The sequence below is a fragment of the Suricata suricatta genome, chromosome 7 (genome assembly GCF_006229205.1).
Source record: "Suricata suricatta isolate VVHF042 chromosome 7, meerkat_22Aug2017_6uvM2_HiC, whole genome shotgun sequence".
Classification (NCBI taxonomy): domain Eukaryota; kingdom Metazoa; phylum Chordata; class Mammalia; order Carnivora; family Herpestidae; genus Suricata; species Suricata suricatta.
Window position 1 is genome coordinate 38,406,211 of NC_043706.1, and position 22,409 is coordinate 38,428,619.

The 22,409-nt window shown below is 53.2% G+C and overlaps 2 long non-coding RNA genes across 2 annotated transcripts in view; both read left to right on the forward strand.

The window, feature by feature from the left end:
- The window catches only part of LOC115295157, a 1,418-nt gene extending 483 nt beyond the window's left edge, over positions 1-935 (forward strand). The window contains exons 2-3 of the long non-coding RNA XR_003910357.1: positions 305-438; positions 655-935. This is a non-coding gene — a long non-coding RNA (uncharacterized LOC115295157). The remainder of the gene's footprint in view (positions 1-304; positions 439-654) is intronic.
- Positions 936-13,167: 12,232 nt separating this feature from the next.
- LOC115295473 lies at positions 13,168-13,775 on the forward strand. The gene is made up of 2 exons (XR_003910419.1): positions 13,168-13,563; positions 13,678-13,775. It is a non-coding gene; the product is annotated as an uncharacterized LOC115295473 (long non-coding RNA).
- The last annotated feature ends 8,634 nt before the right edge of the window (positions 13,776-22,409 follow it).

Below are 22,409 nucleotides of genomic sequence, written 5' to 3' on the forward strand. Positions count from 1 at the left end.
GGGCCGTCAGGCCCCGCGCTGCACCTGCCCGCGCCAGGACCCCGGCCCGCCCGCGGTACCACCCCGCCCTGCCCGGGCTGGCGCGCTTACCAGCCGCACAATCGGAGCTTGTTTGTGGGCGGAGGAGCCGCGCCGGGTGCGGCGGCCCCGCGCCAGCCCACTGATCCCATAAAATATTATTTGTGTTTAAAAATTCCAGTAATTGGCTATGCAGCCGCTTTTTCCGAGCCCCTTGCCAAACGCAGTAAAATCTCAGTCCGGCCGGGGTTATTTTCATCATGCAAATTCCCATTTCTGTAAACAGGGTTAAAGCCTCTGGAAGAGGCCGGGCTAGAACCAGGGAAGAAAAGCCGAAAAATGTGTTCTTCGAGTCTGGGAGGTAGTCAAACTGGGTCTCCATTCCTGCGAGGACCTGGGTAATTGAAGAGAGCTATTCAGGTAATCCACCCCAATCTCCCAATCCAATCTCTTTAGCTTGGAGACCGGTGCCTGGACTATATAGGGTAAAAATCCCTGTTTTCCTTAACTTCCCTTCGCTTTTTTTCATCTGAATAACTTACATATCAAATCATGGAAGCATAATTCTTTTCTTTCTCTCTCTCTCTCTCTCTCTCTCTCTCTCTCTCTCTCTCTCTCTCTCTCTCTCTATCACAGGAGCAAACTGAGGCTCAGAGAGGACAAGGGACTTGCCCCAGATCACACAGCAAGTTCGTGCTAGAGCCTGGGCCAGCACATAGACTGCCTATCCAAGGAGAACCCTTGTAGGACTTTGGTGAGGAAGAAGCCCGTGCTGGTGCCCAGAACAGAAAGCCCCAGGGCCTGGCTCTGGGTTCCTGGACTGTGGGCACAATCTCTGAGGGAAGACTCCCTCCCTTCCCAAACATACACACTTCCTGCCCCTCAGGAGCTGGGAGCTGACCTTAGAGGAGGAGGGGGAGGAGGAGGAGAAGAAGAGGGGAAGGAGGAGAAGGGGGGCTGGGGGGGAGAAGATGAAGGGGAGGAGGGAGAGAAGTAGGGGAGGGGGGAGTCCCTGCCAAGGTCTTGGAAACCCTGAGTAATGGACAGGGGAGCTTTGCCCGGCTCCACACCCAGTGATGGCCGCTGTCTGCAGCAGGCAGAAGGAGCCACACACGTGGGAGGAACGGATTTCTTAAACAGATGCTGAAAGAGAGCCCAGATTCTGAAGTTGGCAGGAGAATTAGAGCTCAGAATAGAGTAAATAATAGTGTATTATTCGGAATGTAATATTGTCTTATATGTAATATATTATTTTGCTATATCGTGTTGAGCACCTTGCGTGTGCCAGGCGCCACCGCCCAATGTGTCTCACTTAACCCCTACAACAAGCCCGGGAGGTAGGCATTAATATTCTAACCACGTTCTTTCTCTTTTAGTACATGTGGAACTAAAAACAATAGTTCCAGTGCTTGAGAGTTTCTGTAGGTCAGCTTATCCCGGGATATGATACCCACTTTCCAGGTGAAGATACTGAGGCTCCAGGAGATGAAGTCACTTCCCCAAGGTTGTCAGTAAAGAAGGCCTTTTCTCCGGGAGGGGGGGAGGGTTCTGTGAATGGAAGACCTCTGGTCCTTCTTCCCTTCACCAGCCCCAAGTTTTCATGGTAGCCTCGCCTCCTCCATCCTCCCTCCATCGCCCCTTCAAGCCTTAGTGCCTGTTACCTCCTTTCCCTGGACATTCCTTCTCCCTTCTATCCTCAGTCTTCCCCATTGCCTCTACTTCTTTGAACCCTAGGCCCCTGAGCCCCAGAGGCTGAGGAATATCCGCACAGATAAATCCGCTGTGCTGCTCACTGTGTTAGACCACTAACTTGGGCAGGATAACAAACAAAACTGCTATTTCCCCAGAAGAGTGGTTATGTGCTTAGCAGTGCCTCCTCCATGCTCATCCAAACACACACACACACAGACTCACCCCCAAAACAAGAGTCCCAATTGTGGTTTCAAAGAAGGAAGACATTTCTAGTGGTTCCGGATTATCTCACAGCAGAGTGGGCAGCTTTGAGAGGCACTGAGTCTCCCGTCGCTACAAGTATCACCACACAGGCTGGATACCTCCTGGATGACATAGTACCAAAGGAATTCCTGGGTCCCCTTTGGCTTACGTGCTCAGAAATCAATTCTAACCCTACAGTTCCAGCTACATTGCTGTACAAATACAGGCCCTATTTGTAATGAAACAGAATTCAGTTAGTGTGTAAGTTTCTGGTCAATCTCTGAATAGAAATACTATCAAGGTGGCCGCTACCTAGAGAAGGAGAACAGACTCTCCGCAGAGCCAAGTGGGAAGACAGCTTCCAGATTGGGGAGATTGTGGAGGTGGAGCCTGGGGGGTCCTTGTTGAAAAAGTAAAGAGAAAAGGGAAATGGTGTCTGGTGAGTTCTGGTGTCTGGTGAGACTCTAACATGGGGAGCTGTAAGAGGAAGCCAGTTCCCAGAGTTGCAAGGGCGTAGCAGGGGTCCTTAGAGGTCTTACCTCCCTCTTGGAGCTCATCTCAGCCCTCTAGATTTCCTGCCTTCAAGGACTGCTTCCTGCTCAAGTGAGACCTTGAGTATGTTATATTCAGATGAGAGGCCCCGTCCACCCAGCATTTTGAAGCCTGGACACAGGTGTGGGGACCCAAAGGCCTATGAAGGATCCTTCTTCCTAGCTCCAGGACTTAACACCCCCCTTCCCAGAGTCCATCACAAGAATTAATCACCTGACATTAGGAGGCAGGGCTGGCACCTTAGGGCTCATTTCTTTTGGGACCTTGAAGGACTGAACAAGATACTCCTTCCCTTACGGTCCTCTCTCTTCTCCTCCACCCCAGAGGGGGGACCATGGAGCGCAATGCGTGCCCTGACTTGTCCTCTCCGATTGGCAAGTGATTTTGGAGCTCCTGCGCAGGGACAGGCAAGACTAAAGATGACTACAAGTCCTGGGGCGCCTGGGGGCTCTGTCAGTTAAGCATCTGACTCTTGATTTCAGTTCAGGTCATGATCTCATGGTTCATGAGTTCAAGCCCCACGTCAGGCTCTGCACTGAAAGTGCGGAGCTTACTTGGGATTTTTTCTGTCCCTCTTTCTAGCTCTCCCCTGCTTGTGAGCATTCTCTAAATAAATAAATAAATAAATAAATAAATAAATAAATAAATAAATAAACTTTAAAAAAACAAAAGGGGGGGGGTGACTCAAAGACCTAATCTGTTAGGAAATGCCAGTTAGTAAAAGAAAAAATGCACTACAGTGCAATGAGCGTAACTTACACACCAGGCACAAAGTTACAGTCAACCAGGAGATCAGAGCAAAGGACTAAGGGGGCCTAAGTGAGGAATGCTTCAGGGTGAAGGGTCATCAAGCCTTGGAGTGCGCTTTTGATAGAATTTTTTATCAGGCTGAGAGGGGTCTGGCAAAGTATTCTGGGTGATGGGAATAGCATTCCAACAGCCCGGAATCGCGAAGCCTAAAGCAGGAATCTGGGATGAGTGTCAGCTGGGAGGTATGGGGGGAGAAGGGGTGGGATTCCAATGCTTCCTCCCCCCCATCATCTTTTCTTAATCCTGGAAGGGCCCCCCTCCTCTCTCACTTTTTTTTCCTTAAAGAAAGATGGGTGAACACCATCTCCAAACTGTGTTTGAGACACTGCCAGCAGAGGTTTGGTGGTGAAGAGGAGAAGAAAACAGCCTGTGTGTAGAAGGACATCACCCTTGCCTTCCACCTGCTTGCTGTGTCTCTCTGTCTCTGGCTCCTGCTCAGGGATCCTGGCCTCCTCGCTGCCTGACCTCTCTGCCTCTGGCCCTCTCAGGAGTCCTTGGCCGCTGCCTCCTAGCACCCATCTCTGCCATTCCCACATCTTTCTATTTCCCTTCCCATCCTCACCCCACTCGGCTTCCTCCTTTGCTCTGGGACCAAGACTCCCCTCCAAGTGCCCAGGGAAACAGTTGGGATGGGGGCTGATGCCTGGCCTCCGTTCTCCAGGGAGCAGGACCTGTGGTGAGAAGACGTGTATTCCTCCCTGCACCCTTCTCTGGGCTTCTCTGGTACATCTTGAGGACAAAGGTGCTGCCCCCGCCAGCCTCCCGCTCTGCCCCTCAACCCCTCCCCTCTTCCTCATCCAAGGTCGACCCACCTCTTTTGGGAACAGCCCCAAATGGAGACTCAGACAGCTTTCCACCCAATAACCCTATAGATAGGGCTGGGGTTTCCTCTGGGGTCCAGACCCCAGGTCTCCCCTGAGGGGTCTAGCACCTCCCAGGCCCTGTGACAGCTGGACAGCTGGCCCCATATCAATTCGGTCTCTGATTTGTATCAAAAGCCCCACCAAGAACTCACCTCTCAACAGGGACCTTCTGCCACAGAGACCCCCTCCCTAGGCACATGCAACAACTCCTCGCCCTGCGCCCCCCAAATTAACATTTTTGCCAGATTAGCAACAGTCCACCTCTTTTTTCTGTCCCATAAGAGAGAGAGGAAGGGCACAGCTCTGAGCACTTTCAGATGCCTTATTTCATTTCATCTTCACACTAGCCCCCAAAAGTTGAAAATATGTCAGAAAACATGTCAGATTTTGTAGATGAAGAGACTGAGGTCTGAAGGGGCAATTCCTTGCCGAGGTAGCAGAGTGGAGATCAGATCCCAGGTCTGAGTCTGAGAGCCCCACAGGGATATCTGGAAGCAGATCCGTGACAGCACCATGGACAGGAGAGTGGAAGCTCAAGACCTTGATCTCTAGCATTTGGGGGCCGCTTTAATCTGCCAGGTTGCCTTTGAAAACTTGAGGCCCACTGCCCTCAATCATCCCCCCAGAAACCTCATGGCTAAGGCCACGACATGCAAACTAGACCCCCACATACACACACCCCCAATTCTCCCGCCCAAGACACAGATGATGCTATTAGGTCTCTTCTCCCTCAGCATCACCAGGACCTCCTTCAAAACCCAGTTCATAACCAATTTCAATCTGTGGACTGGATTGGAATCCTGATTCAAATAGGCTGGAAGGGAGATCTATTTGACAGAGCAAAACTTTGAACACTGGATATTTTTTAACAATAGAATTTTTATTTTTTCAATTTTTTAAAATTTTTAATGTTTTATTTATTTTTGAGAGAGAGACAGTGTGAGCAGGGGAGGGTCAGAGAGAGAGGGAGACACAGAATCTGAAGACAGGCTCCAGGCTCTGAGCTGTCAGCACAGAGCCCAATGCGGGGCTCAAACCCACGAACTGTGAAATCATGACCTGAGCTGAAGTTGGACACTTAACTGAGCCACACAGGCTCCCCAACAATAGAATTTTTAGAACAGTTTTAGATTTACAGCAAAATTGCAAAAATGGTAGAGTTCCCACATACCCTGCTCCCCACCCCCCGTTTGCCCTATTGTTCACATCTTACATTTGCTCTGTGCATTTGTTGCAATTAATAAACTGATACTGATAAATTATTATTTTTATAAGTTTATTTATTTATTTTGAGAGAGACAGAGATACCACCAGTGGGATAGGAGCAGAGAGAGGAAGAGAGAATCTCAAGCAGGCTCCGCGTGGGGATCGAACTCACAACCGTGAGATCGTGACCTGAGCTGAAACCAAGAGTCAGAAGCTTAACGAAATGAGCCACCCAGGTGCCCACATAAACCTATATTGATACATTATTATTAACTACAGGCCACAGTTTATTCACATTTCCTTAGTGTTTACTTAGTATCCCTTTGCTGCGCCAGGGATGGGCATGTGAGATACCACACTGCATGTAGTTGTCATGTGTCCTTAGGCTCCTCTCGGCTGTGACAGTTTCTTAGACTTTCCTGATTCTCGGTGACCTTGACAGTTCCCAGAAGTACTGGTCAGGTACTTCGTAGAGTGTCTCTCCATTGGAATTTGATGTCTTTTGTCAAGATTAGACTGAGATGTGGGTTTTGGAGAAGAAAGTCACAGAGGTCAAGTGCTATTATCAACATGCTAGTATGCTTATGACTGTTGGTGTTGACCTTGATCACCAGACTGAGGTGGTATTTGTCAGGGGTCCTACTATACAGTTGCTCTTTCCCCCCTTTCCATATGTGCTCTTTGGAAGGAAGGCACTATGAACAACCCAGTTCAGAGGCCCAGGGGGTTACACTGTTCTGTCCCTTGCCAGTAGAGTAGCTATAAATTATTTGGATTTCTGCATGCGAGATTTCTTCCTTTTCCGCTGTTTATTCATTCAATTATTTATGTCAGCGTGGACTTGGGGATATTTATTTTTTACTTTGGGTAATAATCCAGTACTCTTATATTGTGTGGCTTAAATTGTTTCAACTTTGGCCACTGGAAGCTATTTCAGTTGGCCTGTATCTCTTTGACACATCTCCACTAACATAGTTTTGTTTTGCATAAACACATCCATACTTCCTGGCACTGTAAGACACTCCAAGTTCAGCAGGTGTATGTCTTGCCCCAGCCCTATGTCAGCCATTTCTCTAAGAAGCCTTGGTGCCTTTTCCTGGAGAGTGGGACTGGAACCCTAAATCTGGGCACGAGGTATATTTGCTGATGATAGGGTTAAAGACATAATTTTAATGTTCTTAAAAATTTTGTTCTGTATTTGTTATTTTTATTTTGAGAGACAGAGCATGAGCAGAGGGAGGGACAGAGAGAGAGGGAGACTCAGAAGCTGAAGCAGTCTCCAGGCTCTGAGCTGTCAGCACAGAGGCTGACGCGGGGCTCGAACCCACGGACTGTGAAATCATGACCTGAGCTGAAGTCAGACACTTAACCAACTGAGCCACCCAGGCGCCCCTTAATTTTAATGTTTTATGTGATCATCGTATTGAAGTTATTTTTAAAGGGCCCCCTTTTTTAGACACTTATGAAATATTTATGGCCAAGATGTATATGTCTGCAACTTGCTTCCAAATAACGTGGGAAGAGATGGGACAAGACTGGCCATGAGTCGCTCCTGCTTGAGGCTAGATGATGTGATACACAGGGCCTCTTTATACTGAGTACTTGTCTATGTTTGAAATGCCTGGAGTAAAACTTCAAAATAACAAAACAAAATTCAGTCACGATCATCTCCTCTGGAAGCTGTTCTTGATTCCCCTCACATAGCCTGGTAACCACTCTTTACCCCTGCTGGGCATTTCTATCCTTTCTAAGGTGGGGCCCTGCTCTGTGAGGGTCTGGGGCTTCTGTTCACTTGCTGCCAGCCACAGGATGGGGTACCTCCTGGGGTGATGCACCACTGCAGCATGTCCCATCCGGGGGTGCTCAGCTCGGGGCCGGGAAACGCTGTCCCTACCAGCTGTGCCCACCAGCTGTGCCCAAGTGCTACATGCAGCGTGGCCAGCAAGATGCCAGCCACTTTTCACTGGTGCAGTTCCAGGTTGTCCTTCATTCAGTCCCAAGAAGTGGACATTATCCTTACCCCGAATTTACAGAAGAGGAAACTGAGACTAAGCCAATCACCATATGTCCCCGACCATGCACTTTCTAACAGGCAGCGATGGCCCCTTCTGAACCCACCGTAGGGAGAAGAGATCCGTGTGCCAAGGGTTTTCTGTTTGCCCCTCTGCATCCACCCTCCACTCTTCACCCCTTCAGCTACCCCTAGAAGCTGACCCTCTGGACAGCATCACTCAGCTCTATGTCCTCTGGCTTCCCTTTGAGTCTGGTTGATGTAGGCACCAGCAGAAGGTCAGAGGATGGAAGAGAGACGTAGGGTGTTTGTCCCCCCAATGCCTTCCCTTCTGTGTTCCCCCACAGCCCGTCCTGTGGGACAGCCCTTCCTAAAGCATCAGCACTCACTGACCTAGGGAACCACACCTCCCCTTCCCATTCATGCCCAGGCTGCCAACAGCTTCCCACTGGGCATTTGACATTTTCTCCCCTTGTTTTCCTGCATTAAATGTTCCTCGCCCCCTGGGGTGGGCCCTGCAGTCTGCCTACATCCACTGAACAAGGCTCCTCCGGTCCCAGTGGATGGTCACAGAAGACCTAACTGCGTGTACTGGCCCCTGCATGGAGAGGAAACAAGAAGGGTCCAGAGGCAAGGGTTGGAGGCAGGGGGAGCTTTGCTCTAGGGCTCAGATCTTTTAATTTAATAAATGCGCTGGGCGCTGTCTTCTCCTCCCGTCCCTCCCATCACCCCTAGCTTTTCCTCTTCCTTCCTCTCTCCGCCTCATTTCCAATGTCTGTCTGCACGAGCCTCTGCCCCATCCTTTGCCGATTTTCCCTCTCGGTGTGGCTTGGTGACCTTCAGTACCCCCCTGCCTCTGATAGCCTCACCTGTCTGTCTGTCCCTCCCTCCATGCCTGGCTGCGCCTCTGTCCCCTCCATCCACCATTGCGTTTCCCTTAAAAATCTCTCTGTGTTTCTGCCTTTCTGCCCCTATTTTGTCCTGTCTGTTTCTGCCCCTCTGGCTGCCTCTCTCTTGTTACCAGGACCTGACTTGGCCCAGGCACTTTTGTATGGCCCGAGCAGAAAAAGGTGATGTATCAAGCAGGGTCCCCAACAGGAAAGCAGATCCACCTCCATTTGGCTCCAATGAGAAGATTTAAAGAAAGGAATCGTTCCAGAGGAAAGCGGAGGAACTGGAAACCTTGAGGCACCAGAGATGAGTACCGTGGGATGCCATTACCAGCCTCGGCCTGAGGGGTCGGGGTGCAAACGTGCCGTGTGTGTCCCGTGTGTGTCCCACGAAGGCTGGAACCCAGCAGGGAGGGGCTGCCCTGGAGGATCTGCACTTTGGGGGAGATGCAGGCACACCAGAGACATGGGGCTCTCACCCCTGACCCCCTGCTGGCTACTCTGGAAACAGGAAGCCGGAGGGCTCAGCCTCCCTGGCACAGAGCAGAGCAGAGAAGGGTAGAGAGCTGATAGGCTGGGGGCCGGGGCCAGACAGGATAACCGAATCTTAGGTGCCCTCCTCAGAGTCCTGGCTGAGCAAACCCTTTGGTCGCCAACCTCCAGGGCAGTCTCCTAAGCCCCTCCTAAGCCTTCCAGAGAACCAGTGTCTGAAGAGCTCTCAACCCTGCTCTTTACGGCCAAGGCCAGACATTTCTCAAAGCTCAAGTGAGAAGGAACTGTGACCATCTGTCCTCTAACTTCCAGGCAACCCCTGTTTGGCTAGTGTATCCATTAGGACTAGGTTTTTGCAAGTGTCAGAAAGTCCGAAATAACAGTTTGCTTGAAAGAGATAATAGTTTGTTTCTCTCACACAGACAGAAGTCCCACCTAGAGGAGGTTCAGAGTCAGGCGGGTAGATTCACAAAGTCTCCTTCCATTCTACGGCTCTGACTTCCTTAGTATAGAGCCTCTACCTCATGACCCAAAAGAGCTGTTCATGCTCCAGCCATCCTGCCTTCATCTCAGTGAGCAGCAAAAAAGGAAAACTCAAAGAAGGATTCTCTTTCCATTTAAGAAGACTTCCTGGAGGCCCTACAACTTTCACTGACATATAACGGACCAGAACGCTCTCTCATGGCCATGCTGAGCTGCAAAGGAGGCTGAGAAATATAATCCTTATTCTGAATGGGAACATATGGAACAAAAGAACGGATGATTATATTACGAAGGAAGAGAATGAGAACGGATACTAGCAGTTTCCACCACAATTGGAATGGTCAGTGTTGCAGGATTTGGAGACGCTGAGGAAGCAGGAGCGGAGGGTGCATGTAGCAAAGTTTAAGGAAAAGGAAGACCCTCAACCTCTCACCCCTTCCTTTCTTCCCTCAGGGACCTCCTCGCAGGAGGCCTCCCCAACAGCTGCAGCTAGAATGGGCTCTCCTTCCCTTGCCGCACATGTGGCCACAGCACCCAGTTCTCACTGACACACTTGGCCGAAACCATCCCATGTGGCCAAGACCGGCCGCCATTTTCCTGTGCTCTGGGCACGACATGATGGCAGCCCCCTCATCATGGGACACTCCTCCCCTCCTGAATCTCCCTGAGCCCCCCTCCTCGCCCTTCCTGCTCCAGGGCTGGGCTCCTCTCACCAGCCAATGCTGGTCCCTCTTTAACCCTAACCGATGAGCTCCCTCCTTGCCCACTGGTTGCCCTCTGTGGATACTCTTTTCCTGAACGGTCTCATCCATGGCCACGGCTTTAGAGACTCTATTGCTTAAGGCCCTAGCGTGTTGTCTCCAGCCCTGACTTTTCCCTCCTGATTCATTTCAACCACCATTCACCTCCCATCCTCCCAGACATCTCAGTGAAACAGAACCCGGAGTTCTGGTGCTCCTCCCCACACCCCCTTCTGCTCAAGACGGGGGTTCACATGGGCCAAAAAAAGCTCAAGCCCTTCCCCCATCTCCTCCCCTCCACCCTCTGCAACCCATCAGCCAGTCCTACATGGTACACCCATCCCTTCTCCCCACTTCCACTGCTGCCACCCCAGGCTGGTCTCTGCTCCAGCCTCCCCCCTGCTCAGCCCCTGCCATGCCCTGCCCCTGTCCACACCCTTCCTCTCAGAGCCGCAGGGACAGTCTGGGTGCACTAAGAAGATGGGGTGACTCTTCTCTTTCCAATGACCCCCAACGGCACTTACAAGAGAATCTCAACCCCACCTCATGGACAGCGGCACACCCGCACCCCCCACACACACAGTGGGGCTTCTCCTCTTCTCCTGCTGCATCTCTACCACTTGCCCCTCCCTGCTTTCTTGTCTTTTTCTTTTCTCTTTACTTTCCTTTCCTTTCTTTTCCTTTCCTTTTCAGTTCTGTAAACAAGCTAGCATCCTTCCTTAATTTTCCTGCAAGTCTTCTGCAATCCTTTTATGTGTTCAATGACTTCCTGTCTCTGTGTCACTTCACTCAAATGCAAGCTCTGCGACGACAGGAAATATGTGGCCGTCACCTCAGCCTAATTGGCCCTGTATAGGGTTTGGCACATACAAGGTGCTCAGAAGTTCTGTGTTAGATCAGTAACGAATCCTTCTCTGTCCTCCACTGTGCCTAACTCACGGCCACAGCAGGCACTGGGACTCAGCAAGATGCTCTTGGCCATTTAGCTCCCATCTTAATCCAGCCCCTGCTATTCCCAGAGTTTTCCCAGCGCCTCAGCATCAGGGACTCTGAGCTTGCTCTGGGCTGGTTCCCCTGGAGCCAATGCCACCTCCTCTGTCCTTTCTGCTCTCCCCAGCGGCACCTCACCTCCACGCGCACACACACAGGCACCCACTCCCCAAGCCTGGAATAAAGCATCACTTATCAAGTCCTTACTATGTGCCAGGCACAGCTAGTCCTCCCAACCAGCTCCGGAGACTAGATTAAAAAAAGATTAGATTCTTTTTCAAATGAAATGACATGGCTCCAAAAGAGAAATCACTTTGCCCCAGACCACACTGGTGAGTGGTGAAGCTGGATTCAAACCCAGGGCCGTCTGATTGACCTCCATTAGCAGGTGGGGTGATTAAAAGATTTGAAGCACCTCCTCCTTGTAGTAGGCTCACCCCACCCCAACACCCTATCTTGCCCTTCAGCCCTGGGGTTCTTGGGGGTAAGGAGACAGGACCCCCAAAGTTAGAAACTGTGGGAGGGGAAGGTCAAGGTGCTGGTGCAGGGGAGTATGGGGTTTCGCTTGGGTAGGGACGGAGCTCTGGCTTCTAGGGGGCAGAGGAAAGGAGGAAGAGGGAAGAGAAAGGATGGACAGAGAGGTCGGTTGGGGCATTGAAGCACCTTGCATCCGAATGCCTCTGTCATCTTGCCTTGCCTATCACCCAGCTCTGCTCCAGAGGTCTGACATTTCCCCTTGGGCTGGGGAGGGAGGTGGCCATTCTCCATTTCTTGCCCACCTGCCCGCAGTCCCCCCACAGCCCACCTGTGCGGGAAAGGGTCCGCTGGAGCTGGGGCATGGGCGCCTCGGAGGGAAGAGGGGGGTGGGTTGAACAGAAGTGGATCTATTGCCCTTCCAGAGAGATAGTGAGGGCGGAGGGCTCTGCAGCCAAGACAGAGGGAGGGAGGGAGGTGCAGCCAATGTCAGGGTGAAAGCCTGGGGTGGGCGAGCCAGGGCTCCTCAGCCTGACAGATGGAGAGGGGCTCCGGCCAATGAGAGCAGGGCCCGAGAGGGACAACTGTCAGCAGGGCCCTCCGCGGGGTTCAGCCCAGCCTGGGAAGGGAAATAGGGAGGGGCCCTGTCACCAGGAGACCCTTTGTGCTGCCAGCTTTGGGCAATGGAGAAAGCTCCCCAATAATCCACAGCCCCCAGTTCCCAGGCTTGATGGGAACTGGTCCCCTTCCTTGGGCCTCAGGCCTCTAGGGTAGGGACAGTGGGAGGTGTGGAGCTGAGGCTGGTGACAGATTCTTCCTCCAACTTCAGAGCCCGGTCCCAGCCCGCCTGGGAGAGGAGCACCAGAATCAAGGGGCAAGGTCAGGCTGCTCCCTGGCGTCCCTGACAGTTCTTCTGGCCACTAGACCCCTTCTCTGCCCTGTGGGTGGGTCCATCATCTCACCCCTAAAAGCGGCTCTGCATCCCCCCCCCCATCCTTTTACATATGTCCTTCCCCTTATGTCTGAGGGAAAAGGTCATGGACACTGGACTCAGAAAAACTCAATTCGAATCCTGACCTTGCTTCTCAGTAACTGTGTGGCCTTGGGCAAGTTGCTTAGCTTCTTGAAGCCTCAGTCTCTCTGTTTAAAAATCATAAATATGGGATGCCTGGGTGGCTCAGTCAGATGAGCATCTGACTTGGGCTCAGGTCATGATCTCACAGTTCGTGGGTTCTAGTCCCGCATGGGACTCTGTGCTAACAGCTCAGAGCCTGGAGCCTGCTTCGGATTCTATGTCTCCCTCTCTCTCTGCCCCTCCCCAGCTCATGCTCTGTGTGTGTCTCTCTCTCTCAAAAATAAACAAACATCAAAAAATAAAATGAATTCAAAAAAATAAAAATCATAAATATAAGAGCTAGACTCACGTCGTGATGTCTTCGTGGAGATGAAGTGACAGGATGTCGAGGAAGCCAAAAGCACCTCACATTCGCTAAAGGGCCCTTTTTCAAGGAGGGTAAGTCCTAGAGAGCTTCCTGGAGGAGGTGGCTGGGAAGGGCCGAGGTGCCAGTAGGGGTCGCTGTGAAAGCGCAGGCTCATCAGAACCTCTCTGGGCTGTGGGGTGTGGGTGTCCGGTCTGGAAAGGACAATGTAGTGTCTGTGAGCTAACACCCACACTGTATCTCTTGTCGCTCCCAGCCCAGGACAAGATCTGGGCCGAACTTCCCGGGTCTCTCCACCCCGAAGGCCCCCCTGACCTACCCCAGGGCGGGCCAGTCTCCCCTTGGGGGGCCAGGGCCAAGAATGGGCGCGTCAACTGGAGCAAATTAACACGTAGGAAAACACCCCAGCACCTGGAGAAACAGCAGCAGGGGCCGGGGGAGGGCGGCCAGAGCCTTGGAAGTCAGAACCCGACCGGAGCGATAATTCACCGGAGTGTCCGCAGCCTCCCGCCCGCCCCCCACCCCCGCCGCTCGGCCTCTGGTTTCAAAGGCGGACAAACAGAGCACTGTGCTGGTCCCGGCTCCCTCGCTAAATCTTCCTGTCTTCAACTTCTTGTAACTTGAGCCGGCTGAGCTGACCCTCCCTCGGAGGCCTGAAGGGTACTGGAAAAGGGGGGAAGGCAGTGGGAGGGGGAGGTGGAGGGGGGAAGACAGACTGGAGGGAGGGGAGGAGGGGGGCAAGGATTCTGACCAGTTCCGCTGGGGCCTCCACAGGGCAGCCTCAGTGCCCCATCTCTGGCTGGCTCTCCCCTTTCCTCCACTTCGGGGTCTCCGCAGGCCGGATGTTGCAGTAAAGGAAACCTTTGCTTTCACATGCACTGTGGCTTTGGAGTGTACCTGTGATTCTAGATGCTTCTGAGCGTGAGCCCCAGATGGGTATGTGTGTCAGTGGGAATGAGGGAGGCCGTGGCAAAGTCATTTTCTGGCTTGAGTTGGGGGGCAGTCAGAGGTGGGGAACTGGGCGGTCCTGCCCCCTCCACTCACCCCTACAGGAAAGCCCAGTAACCAGGGAACGACCCTCCCATAGCCACTCCCGACCTGAGACAGTGCTGAAGGTCCTCCCCAGCCCTTCTCACCACGCAGGATGCCCGGGGGGTGGTCTTGAGGATGGCAGGGACCCCCATCCCTCTTCAGGGTTTCAGGCAGTGTGGCCCCTGCTGGGATTTCCAGCTGGAGGTCTTGCTTCAAGGCCCAGGGAGCTGAGGGACCTCAAAACACAGTGGAACGGGAAGCTTCTAGGAAAGGCAGAAGACATTCATTTCATTGCTGGCTGGATGGGGGAAGGGGTCAAGATCTGATTGGTGGGGGCAAAGGTAAGAGCAGAGGTGAAGGGCGGGTGAATGGAGGGGAAAGAAATTTAGGTTGTTCCGGGTGGAGTCAGTGTAGGGGCAGGCCCGAAGCGAGGGGTGGGTAGAGGGCTGGCATTAGGATTCAGTGCGGGGAGACGTGTTGGTACCAGGCGTGGTGGTGAGTTCATTCATGGCAGGGTCAGTCAACAAACCCGGGCATCTCCCATGCTGCGCACCGTTCTTGCTGGAAACACACAGCAGTGAGCGAAACACAAAACGCAGACCGCTCTCAGGTGACGAGCCAGCGGTGGAGGCAGAGAATAAGATACAAGAGCGGATAAATGGTGTGTCAGATGGTGACAAATGCTATCGAGGCAAAGCGGGGAAGGGGGATAGAGATGGGGCATGTATTGCAATTTTTAACCATGGCCTCCTGGAGAAGGTGACATTTGCATCGGAACCTCTAGGAGGTGGGGAAGTTGGCCAAGCAGGTGTCTTGGTGAAGGGAATTCTAAGCATAAGAAACAGTAAACGTACAACCTCTGCAGTCTAAGGACACAGCTTGTTTGGTGCGGCCAGAGGGGAAGGGACTGACATGGTGACAGGCTGAGGTAAGGGTCAGTGTCAGAGTGGGGGGTCTGCATCAGGCCTTGTCTTTCCTCTGAGCAATGGGGAACCAAACACACGGAGGCAGAGGCCCGCAAGGAGGAAGGACTCGTATAGAATGAGGAGAAGAGCACACAGCAAGCCCCCCCCCCCACGCCCAGAGTGCTGGGCAGGGGAGTAGCCAGTTGGGCTGGGACCATGGCTCCGGGGCCTCCCCCAGGGCTCAGCCAGGGTCCCCCCCTCGAGAAAGCATGTACACCACTTCATTAGGTGTTTGTCTTTAAGAACTTTGTCATCCACCCCCCCATTTGTTTGCTAATAAAAAGATGGAAGGGGGTTGCTGTCTGCCTTCTGGGGCCGGTGCGCTCCTTCCCTTCTCTCTCCTGCCTGCTTCCTCTCCCTCTCCCTTTCTCTCCCCGAGAGCTGATGCAGTTAATTGGAGCGTCTTGAAAGTGCACATTAACACACACAGAGCCAAGGAGACGTCTTGGCAGTGAAATATCATTATCACTTCTTGAGCTCCAGCCAAAATCCCCTCGCGGTCAAAACACAATTCTTTAAACTAAACAATTAAGGATTTGTGCAAGTGTGGCTGCCATGAGGTATCAGGCTGGGAGCGGCTGCCCCTGCCAGTGTCAGCAGAAGTTAGCAACCTGCTCCGTGCTCAGGAGCCAGGTGACGGGCCTGGGGACTCCCAGAGAGGAGGGTGAACAGCAGGCCCACAGCAGAGGCCTGGCCGCGGGGAACGGCCTGCTCCGTCCCCAAGTCTGGACCGCCACGGATCTGAGATCCCCAAAGAAAACGTGGCGTACAAATCCACCACCACCCTTCATCCATCATAGCTATCCTGGACTCAGCCAGAAGCCGGAGATTTCTGAAATGCCAGGCCCCCAGCCCTTTTTATTCCTTGTTGCCACCAGCCCATCTTTAGAAGCCCCGCGCCCTGGAGTGAGAATCACGGGGCTCCGCGGCACCCTGTGTGCTGGGGGCTCTGGGCCATTTCACTCTGGGAAGTGGCTGAGTTCTGCTGATTCCTGGCTCACTGGATCCTCCACTCTATCCCAGGGTCCTCTCCCCTCTCCCTGGAGCCCAAGCTCATGCCTGCCCCTCCAGCTCAGCGCCCTGACACTCCTCACACACAGCTGCCCCGGCCTCCAGTGTGGACACCGCATGGGGTCGCAGGCTGCGAATCTCACGGTGTACAGATCTATCAGAGTGAACTCAGGCGGGTCCCCGCCTCCTTCCGGGCCTCGGTTCCCGTGTCTCTACCCTACCATCTGGGCTTGATAGCAAAGATTCCTTTCAGTTCAAAAATGTGGGGGGTCAACATGATTGTACGCACTGTCGCAAGGTCTGTGGATGTGTTTGGGCAGCAGACTCAGAAAGCCTGCTCCTTCCACACTTAGGAAAGTTCCTCTTGTGCTGTGCTTTTCGGCAAAGCAGTTCAATCAGACACGAGCCATGCGCTGGCCATGGGGAGGGGGGTGGGGAGACCAGGGAAAGCCCCTATCAGTCCAGACTGCCAAAGAAGCTCGAGTCTAGTGAAGCGAAGACTCTGGGGCCAGACAACCTGGGTTCCATCCCAGCTCCCCACTCATTAGCCATGTGACCTTTGGCGAGATGTTTACCCTCCCTGCCTCAGCTGGCCCAGCTGCAAAATGGGGTTAACAATAGTACCCACCTTGTAGAGTGGATAGGAGGATGGAATGAGTTAAAATGTGGAAACCAGAGCTACCTGGTTCATAGAAAGCACTTGATGAATAGTAGCTATTATTATTTTCCTTTCTGTAGCTTTTCTTTTCTAAAAATTGTTTTAATGTTTTGTTTATTTTTGAGAGAGAGACAAAGTGCAGGCAGGGGAGGGGCAGAGAGAGAGGGGGAGACACAGAATCCAAAGCAGGCTCCAGGCTCCGAGCTGTCAGCACAGAACCCGATGTGGGGCTTGAACCCACAGACTGTGAGATCATGACCTGAGCTGAAGTCGGACGCTTAACCAACTGAGCCACCCAGGTGCCCCCATTTCTGTGGCTTTTCTAGTGAGAAACGACGGTAGCTTGTCTCTACAGATGGGCTCTTAATTAACCACGCTTCTCTTTATCCATGCTCTTGGGCAGACCTCTCTCGTATTAAATCTGGGACAGTCCAGGGGGACTAATAGAATGTGGCAGAGGCGACAGTGTGTGACTTCCAAGGCTAGGCCAGGAAAAGCTTTTCTGCCAGGATTTCTTGACAGCTTCAGCACCAGGCACCATGTAAGAAATCCAACTACCCTTAGCCCACCATGCTGTGAGGCAAAGCCTTTGTGGTGCTGTTCCCTCTGCTAGGCATGCTTGTCCTCCTTCTTTTCTCACTGCTCACCCAGGTACTTTATTTAGGTCCCTAATCCCTTGGAAGGGCTTTTCTTGAACTAGTACCCCCTGGCCCTTCTAATCTCTCTTTCTTGCCCCTTCTCTGCTTTATATTTCCTCAGGTTACACCTTGATATTACGTTATACATTTACTTACGCATTAATTTGTTGGGCCTCCCCCTCCCACGAAAATGTAAGCTCTATGAGGGCAGGAATTCTGTTTGCTTGGTTGACGGCTGAGTTCCAGAGCCTGGAACAGTGCCCAACACATAGCAGGTCTCAATCAGCAGTTGCAGGATAAATAAAAGTCACCATCCCAGGGAAGGGGACCGAGGCCTGCAGGTGGGACAGAGACTTGCCCAAGGTCACGTGGCTACTCAGCCGGAGCCTCCCCCAGGGCTCTCTCTTCCCGGTTGCCCCCATGCACCCCTGCTTCCCCCAAAAGACCGCAGCTCTCTGTCACTCATGCGGGCCAATAGCCCTCAGCTCTTCCAGTTTTTTCTGTCATACAGTATTTACAATAAACTTTGTTTGAACTTTTGTCTAAGTGATAATAATAATAACATGATAATTATATGGCGTATAACATACAGCCAGCTGTATTTAATTAAAGCTGTAATTTCACTAAGAGTTTCTGGAAACAGTAAACGGCAAGAGTTGTACCACCCGCACCCCTCCAGGGACTGCATGCGCTGGGAACAGGGTGATTGGAGCGGAGGCCCCAGAAGCCGGAGGCAGCCCGCGGGGTCCGGCTTCCGGAGACTGGGTGCCCCAACTTGGATCCATGCAGAGGGAGGGTCTGCGGTGGCCTCAGGCCAAAGACAGGGTCTGGAATCTCTCAGAACACGTGCACCAGTTACCTCTGACCTTCACTGGCTCACAAGAGAGTGGATTCCTTCAAGGCATCTGGAATAGAGGGCTCAGGAGCCAGAAAAATAGGAGCAAGGAAGATGGGTCTGAGGGCCAGAGGGCCAGGGTGTGAGACAAAGGGAAGGAATCCGCACCCGCGGAGGGAGGGGAGGGCAGGCATGGGTGCCATCTGCACAAAGTTTTGCTTAGGGCATAGCATGTGTCTGGCGCTGCACCGGACACCAGGGCTAAGGAGACATGGGCTTTGCTCTGCTGAGACTTTGCTTGGACAACGAGACCCCCAAGACCACCACCAAGTGGGCAGTCCAGAGCCTAAGAGTCCTGCCCAAGGGCCAGAGTATGCAGGTGCAAATCCTGACTTTGCCCTCCTCAGCTCTGCTTTCCTTTCTCCCTCCCTGGGCTTCACTTTTGCCTTCTATAATATGGGGATAATGCAGTTCACTTCAGAGGGTTGTTTTGAGGAGTAGGTGAGGGGTGCCTGGGTAGCTCCGTTGGTTGGGTGAACGACTTCAGCTCAGGTCATGATCATGAGTTCAAGCCCCGTGTCTGGCTCTGTGCTTGGAGCCTGCTTCAGATTCTGTGTCTCCCTCTCTCTTCTCCTCCCCCACCCCTTGTGTTCTATCAAAAATAAATAAACATTAAAAAAGTTTTTTTAAAGGATTAAATGAATGAATCTGTGTCAAGAACTCAGGAGTCTAGTCGAGAGGTCAATCAATGCTAGGTATTACCACGTGGCAATTTCGGGAGCACAGGGATGGAGGAATCATGGTGAGCTAGAAATAAGAGGGCCAACCACATGGGCAGAACATTCCATAGTAAGACCAAGAGAGTCACAGGAAAACCGGACTGTTGGCCACCCTACCTCAGGGAGAAGGGTGGGCTAGAGCCGGGCACACACTCAGAATGACCAGGCCTTAGTTCATGGGAGGCCGAGAACACACGGAAAAGCAAGGAACCAGGGACTCAGACCCAGATAACTCATGAGCTCCCTGTGTGACTCTGGGTTAGTCACACTGCTTCACTTCTCAGAGACTCGGTTGTCCCATCTGAGCTGGCTGTCTGGGACCCCTGGCCAGTCTGAGATCAGAGGAGGCCTGGAGGCAGGGCCTCATGGGTCACCCCGATCTGCCCCCTGAATGTGTACAGGTGTGCCCGCACGCGCGCACACACACACACACACACACACACACACACACACACACACACCAGTAGGGCAAGGATGAGGGGTCAGCCACATGGAATAAAGGAGACACTTGCCCACACATGAAATCCCCTCGCTGGGGCCTCTAGCAAGGCTGGATCAGGAGGGTTAACTGCAGAGTCGGTTTTAATTGTCTAAAGAGGCTGGCAGCCAGGGGTGGGGGCTGAGTGAGAAGATCTCTGAAGAGATGCAGAAATATTCCTGGGTAATAAAATATCCCCTTTTCAGTGTCAAAGTTAATGTTCCAGGCCTCAGGTAAAACCGGCTTCTTATCAGCCAGGGTGCTCCCCGGAGACGGCTGGAAGGCAGGCAGGGAGGGAGGGAGTAGCCTGGGCTTCCATCACCCTCAGAGTGGGGTGGGGGGGCTCTGTGGTCAGAGGAGGCTGAGCCCCCTTTGTGACAACCCCTTGGTCCCCTGGACTAGGAGATCAGCCCAGGTTCAGAGCCTACCACCCGCCCGGGGTCACACCATCTAGGGCTCTGTCTACCTCCCTCCTCTGTTCTCTCCACAGACGCTTTTCCATTCTGCTGCTGCCCCTGTCCCCCACCCCTTCTTTCCTCTCCGTGTTCTTTCCACCTGTCTGCCCCTGTCCCTTCTGCACGTGCCTGCAAGTGGGGCCGCATTTGAGCCCCTGCTGGGGTTCCGTCCTCTGCGGCCAGGAAGAGAGTCAGGAGACCTCACACGCTGCCCGGGAGCATCATGCGTGTGCTATACATGCATGTGGGTGGGCAGTGGCCTTGCCCCACGGCCTGGCCCCCCTCCCCACCCTCAGGGCTGCCGCCTGCACCCCTGCACCGGCACTGGGCCCCCAACCCACCGGCATGTGCCGGCCGCACAGCAGTGACTCTGACAGGCCACTGGTTTAAATATAGAGCTGCGTATGCAAGACGGGGCTAATTTTAGCAGGAATGCGCTGGAAACTTTCTGAGGGCTCTGTTCTCTAGCTGTCTCCCTTGCGCTCATCGCTCGCTTGGGGCTGGAAGTAAACCCGCAAATCTCCGTTCCTGGCTTCCTCCCGTTGTGCTTCCCGACCACCCCTCTCCCCAGCTCAGGACCCCGAACACTGGCCCCGTTCCCTGGCCGGAGCCCTCCCAGGTGCCCGGGGTTCTGAATCCCCTGGGTCTCCCCTCTTGACGCAGGCCAGCCCTAGGGAAGGCGATCAGTCAAGCAAGAGCTTCCTTCACCCTGGTCCACACCAGGGTTGTGTCAGGTTGTGTCACTTGACTCCCACACTGACATGACCAGCCAGTTCTGAGCAGTCGCTGTGCGTCTGGCCCCATGCTCGGTGCTTTATAGAGTCGCGAGTTTAATCCTCACTATACCCCTGAGGCGGGCATAGCAGTCCCAATTTACAGACCAGAACACAGAGGCCCCGACAGGCTCAAGGACTTGCTCAAGGCTGCTCAACACCACACTATTGGTCACCAAATTCAAGATCTTTCACGGGGAGAACATGTCTTGTGCCTTTTAATTTTTTTTTAATGCTTATTTATTTTTGAGAGAGAGAGACCGAGGATCAGAAGCAGGCTCTGAGCTGTCAGCGCAGAGCCCGACAGGGACTTGAACTCACGAACTGTGAGATCATGACCTGAGCCGAAATCAGAAGCTTAACCGACTGAGCCACCCAGGCGCCCCCCCCCACCCTCCACCACCATGTGCTTTTTAAATGAGAGCCCTGGGAGGGGGAGGTCACGTTTGGCACAAAGGAGGGACTCCGTGAGGGTAGAACTTCAGGACCTGTGGCTCTGGAGGCCCACAGATCTGTGTGGCAGGAAGGGGGAAGCTGCCCCTCTCATCCTCCCTGTGCCCTGCTGCCTCCCACCCCTACCCAGAAGCCTTAGGGCAATAGGCTGGGCTTCGCCCCCACCAAACTGCATTCATGCTTGTTCTTCCCCTGCCCTGTATCCCCTCGAAGCATTTATGGAGCACCGACTGTGTACCCAGCACTGTCGGAGGCGCCTGGCTGTGAAGACAAATGGAGCAAAGGGCAGGGCTGGGCTCTGCTCTGGAGTCCTCATGGCTCCGCTGGTAGCAGGCGCAGGCCTGGAGGACCCAAGTAGTGCCTTCTCATTGCCAAGGACAGCAACTGAAGACAGGAGGACAGAGAGGAGAGAAGCAGTTGACATCCGGAAGCGCTGCACCCCCAGCAAGAAACTCCAGAAGGCGTCAACTCTCCCTCCCGTGCTGCTCTGACTGTTCTCTCCGGCAGCTCCAGAAAAATGCCCTGTCTCCCCACGGGGCTGTGTAACAGCGCTGCGTGGTTGTTGTGTTTGAGTGTGAGGACATTTCCCTGTAATGAGGATTAGAATAGTAATGAGGAGGATGACACGCTGTAGTTAGAGAGCAACAGATCTCGGGGGAGCCCGCCCGCCCCGCGCGGACGCCAGCTGCCGGGCTGTGACACGGGCTGCGCCCCCCATTAGCCAGGCCAGCAGCCACCGGGCGAATGTCTGCTGCCGGCCTCCGGCCCTGACCCACACCACAGGGTCAGGGGGAGAGTGGCGGGACTCCGGCTGTGGGGCTCGGGCCCCAGCTTGCGGGACAGAGGGGACCCTAGGAAGGAGTAGAGGACCCGGTTCAGACTGAGCCTCCCCACACTCCCTTCCCTCTTCATTTTTCTCCCAAGCCCTAAATTTCTTCTAATATATGATACAATTTTCCTGTTCACTTTTCTTACTGTCTCCCTGACCAAACCGTCCTCTCCATGTTTTGTCCCCTGCTGTCTCTCCAGTGACTAGAACAGTGCCCTGAGCATGTTAGGTCTTCAAGAAAGAGTTGGGCGTGAACTAATACATTTGTGTTTCCATGTGCCGTGGGGGTTCTTGGCAGCCACGGGATTGGAGATGCGTGTCCATGTGGCTCAAGTCTTTGTGTCTGTCTGTGGGAGGAAGTCTATGCAGTGTGTGTGTGTGTGTGTTTGCGTGTGTGTATCTGTGAGAGGTGTGTATGTGAGCTGTGCGTATGTTTCTGTGAGGGAGTGTGTGTCTATGAGGTAGGTGTGTGTGTGTGTGTCTGTGAGGTAGAGTTGTGTGTGTGTGTCTCTCTGTGAGGTATGTGTGTATCTGTGAGGTAGGTGTATGTGTGTGTGTGTGTGTGTGTGCACGCATGTCTGTGAGGTAGGTGTGTGTGTG